This window comes from Atractosteus spatula, chromosome 10, assembly GCF_055471065.1.
Source record: "Atractosteus spatula isolate fAtrSpa1 chromosome 10, fAtrSpa1.hap1, whole genome shotgun sequence".
NCBI lineage: Eukaryota > Metazoa > Chordata > Actinopteri > Semionotiformes > Lepisosteidae > Atractosteus > Atractosteus spatula.
In genome coordinates this window covers 26673946-26679528 of record NC_142715.1, presented here as the reverse complement: position 1 = coordinate 26679528, position 5583 = coordinate 26673946, and the positions used below count along the sequence as shown (strand labels likewise).

Sequence of the window (5583 nt, the reverse complement as noted above, 5' to 3'; positions counted from 1 at the left end):
CCAGATCAATGCCCAATTTTGTCCAAAGCCTTGGTGGTAATTCAAGTGGTTGGAGAGGTTGATCCTCCTACAATGGCTGATTCAACACACAAGTGGAACAATTCCTGACTAGTCTTTCAACATCACTGTCCATGTTGGGCCAGTAAAATTTGCTTCTCAGGTACTGTTTTGTACGAACCACATCCTGATGTGTCTCATGTGCTATTTTCAATGCTTGTCTGATTTTTGTTTTTGGTAACACAATCCTCTGTCCTCTTAAAAGCAGTCCATCATATGTAGATAACTCCAACCTACACCTGTGGTATGGCTGCAGTTCTTCTGGAATTGGATCAGGCCATTGTCCTTTTTCCAATATGGACATCAACAATTTCAATGTGTCATCTTCGTTTGTTGCTTGCTTAAGTTCCTCAAGTGTCAGTGCATGCAGTTCATAAGTGCTGATTGAAAGCACTCTATCAACATAGGTGTCTACATAACCAGTGTCTTCTGTGTCTGGTAAAGGAAGACGTGACAATGAGTCTGCGACACTGGTTTTCCCTACTATGTGTTCAATTTTGTAATCATATGGCCAAGTCTTTGTATCCTGGGTGGTAACAATGTTGCCTTTTTGGGATTGAACATGTAAATGAGGGGTTTATGGTCTGTTTGAAGTGTGAACTTGCCTCCCCATAAATATGTCCTAAAATGTTCCACTGCCCAAACACAACCCAAGGCTTCACACTCTATTTGTGAGTAATGCCTTTCTGTTGGGGTAAGTGAGCGACTTGCATATGCCACTGGCTTGTTCTGTCCATCTTCTTGTCTTTGTAGCAATACTGCTCCAAGTCCTACAGGACTCGCGTCACTGATCACTACTGTTGGCGCATCTAGTTTGAAGTATGCCAGACACAGTTCAGTTACAAGTTCTCTTTTCAACTCGGCAAAGACTTTCTCAGTTTCCGATGTCCATTCCCACTTCTGTCCTTTCCTCGTTAGTTTTCTAAGGGGTTCTGATATATCCGCATAATTAGGAATGAATTTCATCAAAAATCCACAAGTGCCTAAGAACGAGCGCAAAAGTGCAACATTCTCAGGTCTCGGTGCACTGCAAACAGCTGTCACCTTTTTCGGGTCTGGTTTTATTCCTTCTGCAGTGACCAAAGGTCCCAGTATCTCGATCTCTTTCAGGCCAAAGATACACTCATCTTTATTTAAAGTTAAGCCTCTGTCTTGGAATCTTTGGAATACTTGCCTGAGCCTCTGTTCTAGTTGTTCTTCATTTTCCGCATGTACTACAACATCATCCATTTACCATACAACATCTGGCATTGCACACAACATCGAGTCCATAGCCTTCTGATAGGCCTCTGGTGCACTAGACAAGCCAAAAGGAACTTTTCTGAAATGGTAACAACCCCTGTGTGTGATGAAGGTAGTCAGGTGTCTTGATTCCGGGGCCAACTCAACTTGCCAGAACCCTTTTCAAGCATCTAACTTTGCAAAAACGTTGGCTTCTTGCACTGCTTGCAATATGCTGTCAACCATTGGTACTGGATGTCTCTCTCTGATAACTGCTTTATTCACTTCTCGCAGATCCACACACAGTCTCACTTCCTTGGTGTCTTTTTTAGGTATTATCAGAATATTTGAGATCCATTCTGCACCTTCATTCACGTCTTCAATAATTCCATCATCCAACATTTTATCTAACTCTTGATTAACAGCTTCTATCATTGGATAGGGTACTCGTCTCAGACTTTGAGCTACTGGCAAAACTTTCTCATCTACTGTAACCTCGATCTGTCCTAAACCTTTAAAGAGTGACTCATATTCCTGTGCTAACCGCTTAAACCTCTCTGAAGACTGGTCAACCACATTGACAGTGTCTCCTACATTCAGAATCTTCAGATCAAAACATGCTTTTCTTCTCAACAACACTTCTACATTTCCTTCAACTACAAAGACTTTGTCCTTTATTACATTTTTCTGCCATTTCAGCTGTGCCTCGAAGTAGCCAACACACTTAAGTGGACTAATTTGTGCATAGGCATAAAATTTCTTCTTAGTCTGCTGGAGTTTAGTTCTGTGTGCAAACACTTTCTTTAAAAGTTCTACTCCAATGAAGTTTCTTTGACTTCCTGTATCTATCACTATTTTTATCTCTTGGCCATTTATTCGAACAGTTTCTTTACCTTCAGGGTCAATGGAATTAACACATTCATCTGAGTCTGAAGACAGTTCTTGAACTGCTCACAGTTTTGTCCCTTCCTTATTTGTATTAAATTTCTTTTCCTGATGGGAACCGTCTTTCTTTCTACACACTCGTGCATAATGTCCTGTTTTCTTACAGTGTAGACATTTTGCTGTTCGCGCTCCGCATTCATCTGCTTTGTGCGTTGTTAGTCCGCACCTGTAACATGTAATGTCAGCCGTCCCCTGTTCTTCTATATCTCTAGCATGACTGTGTCCTGCTGCTCGGCTTTTGTTTGTAAAGTATGAGCGAGCGCCCCGTTCAGTGTCACTGTGGTCAGAAAGCATTCTTGATTCTGCTTGAGCTGCTTCATGAATTATAGCGACTGTAAGAGCTCTTTCTAAAATCAGCCTTCATCCTGCAGCAATTTATAGTCTCTTATGTGCACATTTTTCCACAAGTTGATCTCTTAACATGTCAGTTTCCAATACTCCAAAGTCACACGATTTAGCCAGTCCTCTTAGTGCAGTCACAAAAGCATCAACAGATACGTCCTGAGACTTCTCTGCCTAAATTTATGCCGTTCCAAAACCACATTTCTCCGCGGTGTAAAGTAAGCGTCTAAGGCAGCTACAGTCTGTTCATATGTACCTTTTTCTCCAGGGAGGTTGGCGAAAATCCGCTGCACGGGAGCCCCGATACAGTGCAGTAATATAGCACGTCTCACGGCATCCGGAGCTTCTGTAGATCCACTGGCTATTTAAAAAAAATCTGTACGACTCCATCCATCATGTATTCCGTATACAAATCCGGAGCTCCGAGGTTCAGTGGAAGCGGTGGAAAAAGCTGGGCATAAGCAAAGCTTCTCGGCGCGGCTGCCATATCTTCCATGGCGCAAGCTAAACGAAAAGTCCGAAAAGTCAAAAGTTCGTTTCTACCAGCAAGAGAACTAAAATCTGCAGTGTTCTGCTCGCTTTGAGTCCGTCAAGCACTCATCTCTCGTCGCCATAAATGTTGTGTATCTTAATAAAGAGACGTTTTTATATTATTTTAACTATTTTATTAACTACACAGATCACGCCCTTACACCATAGTGTAACGCTTACGGCCGACAGGCACTGTGTAAGAGCCGGCGTACCAGAGCAGGTGACGTCACCGCCCTTCCCTGTGATAGCAGGACTACAGCTACTGGGCTGTAGAGAGATCTCTCTTTAGCTCACGGGGCTGGGTCGCTGCAGAGAGACGCGGAAGTCCCGGGTTCGAGCCACCTATACTTTGGGCCGACCAGATGCGGCAAGGGCGCCCGCCGGAGCCCCCGTTGCGTTACATTGGTGTCAGAAGCGGGGTGGGATAGCCCTTCGCCGGGGACGGCGATTTAAGCGGGGGAGAGTGTAACGCTTACGGCCGACAGGCACTGTGTAAGAGCCGGCGTACCAGAGCAGGTGACGTCACCGCCCTTCCCTGTGATAGCAGGACTACAGCTACTGGGCTGTGGAGAGATCTCTCTTTAGCTCACGGGGCTAGGTCGCTGCAGAGAGACGCGGAAGTCCCGGGTTCGAGCCCCGGACGGTGTGGGGCCGACCTGATGCGGCAAGGGCGCCCGCCTGAGCCCCCGTTGCGTTACAATATATTCCTGCCTTCTACTCTCGTTCTGTTGTCTCGCGATGTCTACTCACTATACTACATTTAGCATGACTTCTTGTTGCAGTTGAGCTCAAAGCTGGAGATGATCTCCATATTCTACCGCACTAACTAGTCCGAAACGTAGTACACAGTACACACTTTTTAAGTGAAGTCAGGTTGTTAAAAAATTAAACCAGCGCCCTGTCACAGAACCGTACCCCAGTCTCCCGCGAAACAAGCGGGGGTACTCAGCACTATACTAACGAGGAGCGCTTGTCTGCAGCTGAGCGTCAGCTCTGTTTACTGTCAGCAGTCATTTCCTCATTTCCAAAGACTTTTTCACCTGCTCTCAGCTTTTAAAGACGGTCATAAACGCTCATGAAGTAATTCGTGTCAGTTGGAAGTCTGTTTCTGCTGTCTCAGCTTTGATAAAGAAAAGCCGTGCGTGGGAGAGTCCCTCTCTGAAGAAGTTTGCCGTCACCCTGCGAGGGAGAAGAGCCATCAATCACCGAGGCAACCACTGAGACAGTTAACATTAAACACGTGAAATGCGAGATGTTGTGATTTTTTTCCCGCTTAAGGCTTCCATCGTTTCTACTCTAACGAGAAAGACCTCTTTATTAGAAGTGAGATTTTAACAAACGTCTCCAGGGTTAACTGCGACCTGAACGCAACGCCTTAGACCACCAGCCATCTTGCCTGTGGTACTTATAATGAAGCATATATTTTATTTCTTTCTACTCGTTGATAAGAAAAAAAGTGAAATAATGTAATTAGGGATATGTCTTTTTTTCATGGGGAAAACTAGCCCGAGCAAATGTAAAGTTTAGAGCAGCGCTCAATAAAAATGATCAGAAACCGAAAGCGCTTCTTATGCGGATCAGTATATTCCGATACCACCGGTTTCTGACCGGGGTAAAGTTAGCTTGAAGTTCGAAAACAAGCTAACTTTACCCCGGTACGTTACTTTACGTTAGAGTATGTGAATAACAGTTTAACCGAAAAAGTTTGTAATTGTGATTTTGTTAAAATCCAATAAATCGTCTATCAACAGTAAGAAAATATTAAGAAATTGTTTTATTTCATAAACTATAAGACAATTAAGAGAGTTTATAGGTCATATCCGTCTCTTATGTTCTTTTAACTCTAGCGTTCAGGATCCAAACCCAGGTGCGGACGGTTGTGTTTCTTGAATCTCTTGTAATCATCAAAAGTTGATGTGTAGTCCTTCAGTACTTTCTCGAGTTGTGCCATGGATATTTTATACGATCAATACTTGTCATGCTCTTTTGCATTTACCTTAACAAACGGAAAAAGTTCAAAGTGTGTTTATGGCTGTGCTTCACATCTACACGAGAGCACTTGTAACAGTACAGGACACGCAGTGAGGAGTTCAGTTTAGTGCGGAGTTCAGAAGGAAGATTCGCTCGCTGAATGATATCTCAAGAAATCCCGGGTGAGATTCAACAGGTGTTTTCTGCAACAGCCACGACAAGTGTGAAGCAATCTCTGGATTTCCTGAATTTGAACTAAATTATTAGTTCAAATAATTTAGGATTTAACAGAACTAAAAGAGGTACATTTAAAACAGCAGCGCAACTCTGCAGCACGTCGAGTGTGCCTGCATTTAACTGTGTAAACCTGGCTCTCTCTGAACACGAGCAAAGAGTTCTCACTCAACAGAAGATTGCGATGTGAGTACTGTAATATAAAGCACCTGGAGATGCCAGGGTTTGAACCCGGGACCTCATACATGCGAAGCATGTGCTCTACCACTGAGCTACATCCCC

General features: G+C 43.8%; 1 non-coding gene across 1 annotated transcript; it reads right to left on the bottom strand.

Moving 5' to 3' along the window:
- Window positions 1-5511: 5511 nt before the first annotated feature.
- On the bottom strand, window positions 5512-5583 carry trnaa-cgc (transfer RNA alanine (anticodon CGC)). Its single transcript has one exon. It is a non-coding gene; the product is annotated as a tRNA-Ala (tRNA).